At 35.9% G+C, this 11,136-nt stretch overlaps 1 long non-coding RNA gene across 1 annotated transcript in view; it reads right to left on the bottom strand.

The window, feature by feature from the left end:
• The window catches only part of LOC114066967, a 20,744-nt gene extending 15,476 nt beyond the window's left edge, over nucleotides 1–5,268 (bottom strand). The window contains exon 1 of the long non-coding RNA XR_003573276.1: nucleotides 5,238–5,268. This is a non-coding gene — a long non-coding RNA (uncharacterized LOC114066967). The remainder of the gene's footprint in view (nucleotides 1–5,237) is intronic.
• Nucleotides 5,269–11,136: the final 5,868 nt, after the last annotated feature.

The following is an 11,136-nucleotide window of genomic DNA, read 5'->3' as shown; positions in this document are numbered from 1 at the left end:
TAAAGGGCCTGTGTTACCTATTCCCAAACCTCCTCATACAACACTTCCACTCCAGGACAATCAGCATGATCTCAAATCAGTCTCAACTCCAGTGAGACCTAGCTCATTTTCTGAGCCACACGATGCAAGAATGAACTCCCCAGAACCCCACCGCAGAGCTGATCCTGCCTTTGTCCTTGCTTTGCTGCTTGGTGAGATAAAAGCAGCCAAATTGCCTGAGTTAGATTTTGCAATCTGTTCAAAGCAAAAGATTATCTGATAAGAGCTTCCTACCTAATTATGCTTTGAGGCCTGACCCTGTTTGATTATGAGTGTTTCCTGCTAAGGTCCATCATCTTCCAGTCAAAGCACCACTGCATACTCAAACACTGTGCTACTACTGAGGTCAAATGGGGCTTTTATCGCTTTATGGCTGGTTTAGATGGTTTCTTACTCAGCATGTGACCTGTTATGAGTTATAATGGCAGACCCAATTGTGCCCATTCTTTGCCTATAATATCATAAAAAAAAAGCTGTAAAGAGGTAGGGAAAAAACATCCACCTTTTGCAGTATCATATTCAACTGGCCAACAGCAAGTACCTAGAGTACAAGACTAGAATATAGTTATAGTTCCCTTATTGACTTTCTCCTCCTCCATAAACTTGCAAAAGACAGCCTTCCTGAGACAGTCCACAGCTGCATGTGGAATATTATGGGTATTTTTCTTCACATGCCTAATCACTTTTCTGAACCCAGATAATCTTTCAATGTCCACAATAACTTCAGGTGCAGAGTTCCACAGCTTGTCTACCGTGGAGGAAATCTCTCTTTTTGTTCATTTTCAACATAACACCTGCCAGTTTCATTTGTTTCCTCCTAGTTTTTGCATTAGTATAAACAGAAAATAATTGTTTTCCAAGACAAGTTTTCTGTGCAAATGATTTTTTCCAGAAATAATTCATATCCCACTTAAACAACTTCTTTCTTAAACTGAACAGTCCTAGTCTATTGAGTTACCGGTTGTTTTGAAGTCATTCCACACCTTTAATCATTGCTGTCATCCTTTCCTATACCACTTTCAGCTTTATTATATTGGTTTTAACTTGCTACTCAATTGCCCATTCAGTCAGTTCAGTGAGATACTACTAACAGGGAGGAAATTTCTTTTTCTTGTTGTGTTTAATAATTTACGACTCTTAGCAAGCTCCATTTTTCTGTTATTTGCTCTCTGTCCAGATAATTATGGCTATGTTGAAAGATACATGATCTAGGAGAGACCCCCAAGGGTTTTCACTTGATACATCCTCCCAAGGAGAAAACTGACATTAATTCTTAACTCTTTGCTCCTAATTTTTTTAAGCAGAGCTTAAGTATTCACCTCATGGTTCCAAATATCAACTGATGTTCTTTTAGGTGCCAAAAAGGTATTCACTGATGTCCTTTCAGATGCCAAAAAGATGTACACTACAATGCTCATCTGTACAGTATCTAACACCAATTTTGGACCTAATCCAAACTGCAGCTGTAGATTCTAGGAGACACATGACCATCCAAGTAATAGGCATTGCAACAGTTGCTTTTGTGCTTTTGTTGCCATAGCTTTGTATCTCTAACACAAATGGTAAAAAAATTAATTATATTATTTAACACAAGTCAACATGCTGTAATAGTGGTCTATTCGTGACTCTGCCACAGATTTGTGATGTGTAGATCACATAACTCTCTTGCCTTCAGGTCCCAGTTGTCTGCTCAGTATTTGTCATCCTTTTTAAAAGTAGGGTACTTAGGGTATGAGTTGTGTTTTGTTATGGCTGCCTGTGACAACTCATAGAGTGATTCTTGAGCTGTTGGCAGTTCTTAGATGGATCTCCAAGGTACTATTGCAACAACAAACAGAAATTATAATGTGTATCGAAACGTAGAACTGCGAATGACTTAAGCATTGTTCGGTGTTCTCCTTCGTGATGCTTTCCATCACCAGGATGGAGCTTGATTTCTCTCAGAAATGTTAGAAAGGAGTCCTATTATAGCAGTCAGGCAAGCCTGTGGGTCTAAGTATGGACTGAGCTTTCACTTCACTGAGAAATACATGAGGATGTGACATTTAGGTTTCCTGCTTGTTTCCCTTGGAGCATTATTTAACTCAGGAGGTAAGCCAGAATAATTAGTCAGGATAATACAGACGCTGCTGCAGTTACTTAACTGTTTGCACCTGCAAAGGAATTGTATCTTCTTCTCTAGCTGCCTCTGTGTGCCAACCTCGTCCCATCAGGACTCTTCATTCAAGGATCTGTATGTAAAATGCAGATCCAGAAAAAATAAAGACTTCAATTTATTTAGGTATTTATATCATCAACAACATCTGTAATTATTTATTTATTTAATGGCAGTAGAGTAAGGCCTTAATGAAAGTAAGCATCTAACTATTTGTGATCCAAGCCTGATGTCATCAATTAGACTTTCAAAAAGATGTACCCAATGTGCCTGCTAAGTGTTGCCTGACTCCTGAAATGAGATGCCTGTTCATTCCACAGAAATGAGATTCTGCTTCACTATCTGAGACTCCGTGGTTGCATTTTGTAAAGCTATGAACGGAAAAGGAAAGTAAAAGCAAACCAGAGATGTTCGAAGTTACATCTTCTAAGGTAGCACTTTTGTGTTAAAAAAGATAGGAGGATTTTTGACAATATGATCACATCTCGTTAAATCAGATACAGAATTAGAGTTTATAGTAAATGTATTCATTTTTAACACTCACGTTTTTAATTTATGAAAAGGTTTTACTTTTAAAAGCTGAAAAAGTAATGCTTACAAGAAACTGTAATTTGTAAGTTGGTAGAAGATGAACATTCACATTTTTTTATTGTAATCTTCTAAATTTCCTAATACACTGCAGTGAAGTATCTGGTTCTCAGATATATTTTTTGACAGTTTAATGAGAGAAGAAGAGAATTCTTACTACAGTATTTCAGGAATAAATTCACTCATGCAATGCCTAGAGCAGGGTTGAAAAAAAAGGATAATCTGTGTAAAAAGAGATCAGACACCCAGTGCTCATCCTACAAGTATTCCCTTTGTATTGAAGGTATGTAAGTGCTGCTTTAATGAGCTCTAGGTAGAGGTGTTAGTCTGCATGAAGTGTTACCACACAGAGGTTGAAAATAATGTGCCATTAGCTGTACTTGCACGAGAAAAGCTGTTTGAAAAATAAATAAAAAAATTTATTCTGCTGTGAGAGATTCAGCATATGTGATCAAGGGATGCAAGTTTGACACTATATGCTGAAGTGAGACTTCAGTAGTAAGAATATTCAATACGTCAGGAATTCTGGTGGGTTCCTTCTCCATATTGTATGGAAACAATTATGAAATTAAAATATTTATAAATGACACAAAACTGCAGTCTTCAGTGTAATTTTTAGAAAAAATTAAATATCTTAATACTAGAAGTGCTCCTACCCTGCTGTTCAGAGAAAATGGGATAAGAAGTTCCTACCGTGTCAGCTGATTCCTGCTTTGTTGAACAATATTGAAATCAGCTTGATTTTCCATTGATGTTTTGTTTTTCTAATTCCACTTAAAAGAGTAAGTGCTGACAATGCAAGTGCTGAGCTTATGGATAGAAGGTCTGAATTTATTGAATTGCAAAAAAACTTGGCTTCATACAGAGAATGGTTTGTTTGGGTTTCCTGTATTTTGAGGGTGGATTTTTTTCTGAATTTTGACTGGAAAATGAGATTATGGATTGAAGATGTTGGGGTCCCATGAGTGTAATTCTGGCAGCCAGTAACTGAACTTAAATAACCAGGCATGCAGCCTATACAGCTCAGCCATGATATGTGTCACTATTCAAACAATTTAGATGCTGTTTGGATATACTTTGCTGCTTTCATCATATTTTATTGAAGAAATTAGGGAACACAGAGCCCCTGCATTTCAAACTCTTCTAGTTTAATCTAGCTTTTCAGTAAAAATGAGCTTCTCTATTCAAAGAAGTTTTGGCAACCAAGGAGGAAAGATAAAATTGGAACTTGGTTGTGTTTTGTTTCTCTGAGAAAGGAAGGGTGGCAGTGATGAAAGACTTGGAGTTGATCTAGGATTTCTCAATAGAATATTTATTTACCATTATATACTATCATTTCTGAAATCAAAAATAAAAATTCTCAGCACACAAGCAAAACATTTTAATATTAAGGAAATTCAATATATCATTTGACTTAAGGAAATACACACACATACAGAACATTTTTGAGATTCAGACTTTTTATGTCAAGCATAAGTGAGAAATCTTATTTTCTTTCTGAATCTTTGAGAGGGATGGGTAAAGGCAGAAGTTCCCTTTCCAGCCCTAAAAGTTAATGTGGTGTAAGAACAATTTCCCTCCGCCAAAGGAAAAATCATTGGTTTCATATGTGAAAGTTACAACACTAAATTACACTCACTGAGTACAGTTGCCTAAGATCAGTCTTTAAGTGTCAACCATTGTGTAGTCTGTCGCTGCAAAGTAATTTTTCAATCTTTCAATTAAGTGCACTGTATAATTTTATGGCTTCAGTCTGCATGCACAGTTCATGCACAACTGTGTTAAACAATGACAGGAGCAGCCTGGAATGAGGAAGAGACTACAGGGAGGATCCAGTCTGACAATGAAGCTGACATAGCAAAGGTAAAATAGGCTTAACGTCTGACAGACACTCATGATTTTTAATTATCCATTCTCACTGCTGATTGTTGCAACTCATCTCGCCCCCACACTTCTCCCTTTCTCTACCCTCAGCTTCATCACATGCCTGCTCCCTCCTCTCCTCTCCACATCCTGAAATGCCCTTGCCTCCCTTTCCCTGTCTTTTCTTTTTCCCATTTAACTGATCTCCACCTACCCAAACCCGTATCAAACAAAATAAAAATGTTTGGAACTCACAGGGTGTTTCCTGACAGGCTGTTGCTCATTCCTCCCCTGTGACTCAACCTTTCTCATCTCCACTCTCCTCCTGTGTGGTGAGCCCTTCATTTCTGGTATACGCCCTCACCCTACATATCTTTTGTATTTTCAGGTGACAAGCTCCTCAAGGCAAAGACAATCTGCTCCTTCACTGTGCAATCAGACTTTTCCATGAACTAGGCTGTATTCAATACCAATATAAACTGCATGCATTTTCAAAATTAATGAGAAGAGTTAGCCATAGTTAATGGCTAACTATTGAACATAATGAACTTCATGTTATTTTTAACAAATCATTTTAAATGAAAGTATGTACCCATAATGCATGGCAGAGGATCTTAATGTTCTCACATCATACATGTTCATTAATAAATGGAAATATGAATATATAAATGGAAAATGAACATATGAAAGCTTAGCAGATACTCCCTAACTTTACTCACCAATGGGAATTCTTGTATTCCAGACAGTCATAAATTTGGAAATACGACAGAAGATAGAAATAAGAATAAATAATTTCTTTTAAAAATTTTTAAAAAAAAACCACCACACCAAAAAAACCAACGCCGTTCTGTGGGTGGCCATGGGTAAAATTTACAAAAGTAAAAGGCTCTTAGATGTCTATCTTAGATTTTATCTCAGATTTTTTTCATCAGTTCAGCCTGTTTCTGATGTATTCAGCATGTTAAGAAATGAAAAAGAAAAAAAAAGGAAAAAAGAAGACTGAGAGAACAAATCCTATAAAATATTTTAAGGACAACCACAGTGACAGTGCAGGAAGGTACTGTGGAAGTACTGGCATACAAAGTCAGCTACAGCTAACTGAGTCTTAGGCACAATAAAAAGCACACTCTTTCAGAACATATTATTACACTTTAAAGCAGTCTCCTTTATGATAGTCATTACCTAAATATTTCACACAAGAGATTTATTCTATTAAGAACCCTTGAAACTTATATAAAATTAATTATATTTTACTTAAGGGGTTTTTATTGGTTCTGATTAATTAAAATATTCTTGGATTGCAATAACTTTGTGCTGTTAAATTATTCGAACACAGGCTTTTGATTATTTCATTTCTATTCCATATAGGTACCTTTCCCTTTATTACATGTCCATGTTGTAAAGTACCAGCTGTGGCCAATCTAACTAATAGTTGTACAACATATAATATAATCTTATATGGAAATATTTCAGATGCTGCATACAATATTTTCAGATCCTCCTAGGATCCTCCTCATAGACATTATCTTAAATAATGTTCTAATCTTACAGGTGCTTCTCTCCTTCTTCCAAGCTCTGCAAACCTTCTCACATAAAGGCAGGCTTTCAGCATCAAATACTAAGATTTAATTGTTCAAAGAAATGCATATGAGTTAGGCATCTTTGGTCTGTTCAAGGCACTTAACTTCACAGACTTATATAGTGTGGTATTTTAGTTTATGAGCATAATCAGTGATTCAGTCTCCACTCCCCCCAGTAGTTCAGATTTCTGAGAGCCTGCCTCCCTAAGATATTGATTTAAAAAAAAAAGTAGTTGCAGGATTTAGTCTAAATATTGTGTATATGGGAACCATATCCAAAGGGGAATATAACAAATTAACTTGATTCTCCTCTGATGTGTTTATTAGAAGGTGCAGTATGTTCTGTAATTAACAACAAACAGTTATTAAAATCCACATGCTGAGGGGGAAAAGAATCCCAAATATCTTCCATTGTTTTAACCAAAACATTTTCACCTTGGTTTTTTTATAGCAATGTCTTTTGCATCTCTGAAATTTTTGACAGTTCCATCCTTGAAACATCTAGCTAGAAAAGAAGTGCTTCCTGGTAACATTGCACCAAGTCCTGACATAATTTTAAAGAAAAATAATCTGGCCTCATATGTTGCACTGCACATAAGTATTGTAAACTACCACATAATTAAAAAACAAGGGGGTTTGCCTTGTTGCTTTAAAGGAAACAATCAACAGAAATCTTGAACTCTGCTGGGTCAGAGAGACCAGATTCCTTACTGATGTGCAGACTGGCTGTTTTAAGGAGTTTGAACGAATCGGTGATTTCAGTGAAAATAATTTCTAGTGAATGGATTTGCTCATTTGGATTTTCTCATCAGAGGACAGAACTATAAATTTTAAAGCAAAGATAAAAACTATGAAGGAAAAGAATAGGAAGCCTCACAGTGAAAATCAAAACACAGCCAAAGCTTCAAAAAAATCCAACCCAGAAACAAACCCAGATCACTTCAGGGATATGTAGTTAACATTGAAAAGCATTGTATTTTTTTCTACAGATACTTATTTAGGGAAATAGCAGTAGGCCACTGTGTTTTTAGGGAAGAACAAACAGCCGCAACTAATGGTTCCCATGGAAGACTCCTGTAGAATGTAAAAATCTGTGAATAGCTGAGTTCTGACCCATATGTACAATTTTGTTCAATTAAAATTTGTAACTACGAGAAGAGATGATCCCATGAGAATTACCTACACTTAAAAGGTTATTTCCACAAGGCAGTCATTTAACAGTTCAGAACAGCTTTTTATGAGAATAACCTCACAAGAAAAAGCCACATTAGAATCCATGTTCCTGACACTGGTGAGCTAAGATACTGGGACTTAGCAGTAAAATACTTGTTCAGCAGTGACTAGATAAGCTGAATGTCTGTTTTAAATGAGGTATAGATTTTAATCAGTCAACGGTGTTGCTAGTGCTGATGAATTTGGGAAAATTATTTGGAATGAGTTAAAAGAACTGTGACAAAGAAATCAATTAAGCTTAGCACAACTTTTATTATAACTGATGCAGAGCTAAATAAAAAATGCAGCCTCTCACAGAGAAAGTCTTTAGCCACAAAGCACTGGAAACTAAGGAGCTACATAAAGTATCATTCCATGAACAGTAGGTAAGATAAGTCTCTGGTCTGATCTACCACAGTTTTTCTTATAAAGCACATCTTTTAACAATGATAAGAGGGAAATAGCACTACTCAGTGAAGCCTTGTATCCAGTAAAACTGATTTTTTACTTACTGCATCCAACTGTGCATGTCAGACTCCAAATGTATTTCATTTGGCAAAGCACTGAAGCTGTTATACTCTCTCTGAGCCAAATTCTGCCCTTGACTTCAGGCACACAGCTCCGATTGACTCCAGTGGAAGTTGTACAGAAGGAGATAAATTGTGTAAATTAGGTATACCCTTGAGATAGTGAAGGAAGATTCACCGCTGAACCCTGGAGTGGGAGTTCACCAAGGGCCAGTAAAGTCAATCTCACCAGTCAGTCCTTCCCAACTCATCAGAGCAGTGGTTTGAAAGATCACACTCTTCTTGAAAAACAAAAGGGCTTCCACATCTTTGAGGCAGGCTTTCCCTTCAGTCATTACCCCGGAAGCAGTCTATCCTCAAAGACATTATTTCTGTACTGTTATCTGTAAAAGGCACTGTTATTTCCTCAAAATTGTTTTACCCAGATCAATTCAAGACCCTTTCTTACCTGTACTGCCACCAGCTACATACCTACTTTTCTCCTTGTCTTGGCATTGGTTATTCCCTTTGAACTCTGAGGTTCTTTCCCTCCTAGAATCAATTTTTGGTTTTCTCACAGGCTGAGTAATACATTTGGTGTCATGCAAAGTTTAACAGATAGGTGCTTTAACTGGGACCTCTCAGTTTAACCTCAGTGACACCAAAGGCCTCTAAGCATAATGGAAATGAGCACAGCTCACTGCAGTTCTCTCATACTCACCTCTTTAAGCAAAAAACATGCACCTGTTCTGAAAATCCCAAAAGTCATGGATACTGTAGTAGGTGTGCAAATAAACGAATACCAGAACCAAATCAATAGCACCAATTCCAGTTTACATTTTTATATGTTTTTAGTGCAGAGATGAAAAATTCTCCTCTAGGTCATACTCAAAAAAATGAAGGTCAAATTCTGCTTTGCTATTCACATCCCAGTTTCTACTTGCCTTGTAGATGAAATACATAGGTACAGCAAGTGGATGAGAAGGCATCAGCTTAAATTTTATGGATCTATTTAGCATGATCTTCTAAGGAAAAACAAAATTTTATAAGTATTGTCACATAGAAGGACAAGTGGCACTATCAGGTATTTGCAGAAAAAGAATTATCTTCTTAAACTAGCCCAATGTAAATATGTTACGGACTTACACCCAGAATGGCTTGTGAAAAAGATAAAGCACAATAAAACAGAGATAAGAGTGTGATGGAAGAAGTAAGTGACTAAGTGACTGAAGTATGTTAGGTTTGTAAGTTACTAGAGAAAATTTTATCTTTTCCAGTTATTTCTATGAGATAACAGCAGTTTGTTTGGGAGTTTCTGTCTCCATCAGACCATCTGCCATTTTCTAGGAGGGAAAAGGAGTGACAGAGGGAGAGATCAATTTTCAGGTGCTGATTTGGTCTCCAAAAAATCTTTAGTCCACCTCTTGCTGTTGGCTAGAAGCACTATACATGTATACTTGGTGACTTCATAATGTTAGTGCCTGGCCTGTTATATAAGGTGTTCCAAATATATAATCCTAGAAAATATAAAACTTTCTGTAAGCAATGAGAGAGTTCAGCCTTCTCTTGTTTCTACTCTGTTTGACAAAAGCAGACTTCAGTGAAGCATTGCAGGATCCAGTCATTTGCTTCATCCAAGAAAAAACTTAGAACTTGAAACATCTTAAAGTCTCTCTGTAAAGTCACAATCTGCCTTGCTGGTGAAATATGGACATACCATCCTTTTCTCCATTTGTACTTGGATTGCTACTTACAAGATTTTTCAAAATATTTGATCATTTATTACAAAGTTCCAGTGAATAGTCTGCTGGTTTCACACATACACATGCAATCTACTACTGACAGTTTTCTAAGTGACTTCAGAGATTATTTTTTTTCCACTGGATTTGTGAACAAAATTGCTGAAAGGTGGATCTTAATTAATTTGATATTAGTCCTTTGTTCAAATGAAGACTCAGTCATTTACTATTATGTGCCCCATACTGAAAATCCCCTACCTATAAATCAGATACATAAAAAAAAACAATTTCCCTACAAATAACAACTTTTAAAACCTCGTTATCAACACTGAAGGTTCAAAGGAGTGAAGAGATGCCTGCCCTCCCTGTTTGATGAAGCAATTTCTTGAACTATCAGTTATCAAGGATCTCCTCAGTACTCCAAACCCTTCTGACTGCCTTTCAAAATCTTTCAATCCATCTCTCAAAATAATAAACAAACAAAATCCTTCCTTGAGCCTTGCAAATAAGCAAGATAGTTTGGTGGAAGGTTTTTACAGTTTTTTAAACTCATTTAACAACTTCTAGACACCGTAAAAAGCCAGCAAGTCTCTTAAATACACAGGGCTCAGCAAAAAGAGGGAGAGTCCTGTAATTCAAGCTGGTTTAAGCCTCTGCGTTTCTCAAATTACATTTTATATATATGACAAAAATCTGACCTAAGAAATCACTTTGTCTTCCAATTACCTTTCCAATTCTCTTTCCCCTTTCTACTTTTCTTTATGTTGTTCATAAGTTAAACAAAAAAATTAAAAGTCTGTTCAACAGTAAATATTTTCATTTCACTTGTTTGGTCCATTTCTGCATAATTTATAGAATAAATTATAGAATAAAAAGTTCCTTATCTGTTTTATTTATTTCTACTTATTATTATAAATGCATAAAACTATGTACTAAGTAAATACAAATGAAATGTTATATAAAATGAGAGGGCAGAATTAGTATTTTATAAACATCATGGGTAAGAAACTACCCTCCTTTATCTGACAACTGTTAACAAAAGTGCAAGAGGTATTTTACATAAGGAAACTTCACAGATAAAATTGTCTTTGCAGATTAGCTTATATGAAACCTTAAATATCCAATCAGTTAAATGGAACGATTAATCCCAACATCTGCTTTTCACAAATAAAACTTCTTTTATCAATTTTGAAAGCAAGGGGGAAAAAAAACCCCGAGACTTGCTGAGACTAATTCAAATGAATAACAGAATCAAACACGGATTATGTTTAGGAAAAAAGGATATTTTCTATCACAGATTTTCAGCCACAGAATTACATAATGAGTAAACAGATATTTTCCCTTCATGAATATTACTATTCTTGTCAGGGTTTTTTTTTTAATATTTTAGTGCTTTCCTTCAAAATATTCTTCCTTCCTTACTAATGTGGTTGGATTAAGCATTAGCAATTCTG

This window comes from Empidonax traillii, unplaced genomic scaffold, assembly GCF_003031625.1.
Source record: "Empidonax traillii isolate 1590-97213 ecotype Southwest subspecies unplaced genomic scaffold, ASM303162v1 scaffold837:size744043, whole genome shotgun sequence".
NCBI lineage: Eukaryota > Metazoa > Chordata > Aves > Passeriformes > Tyrannidae > Empidonax > Empidonax traillii.
The sequence above is the reverse complement of the archived record's forward strand: the minus strand, read 5'-3'. Positions and strand labels throughout refer to the sequence as shown.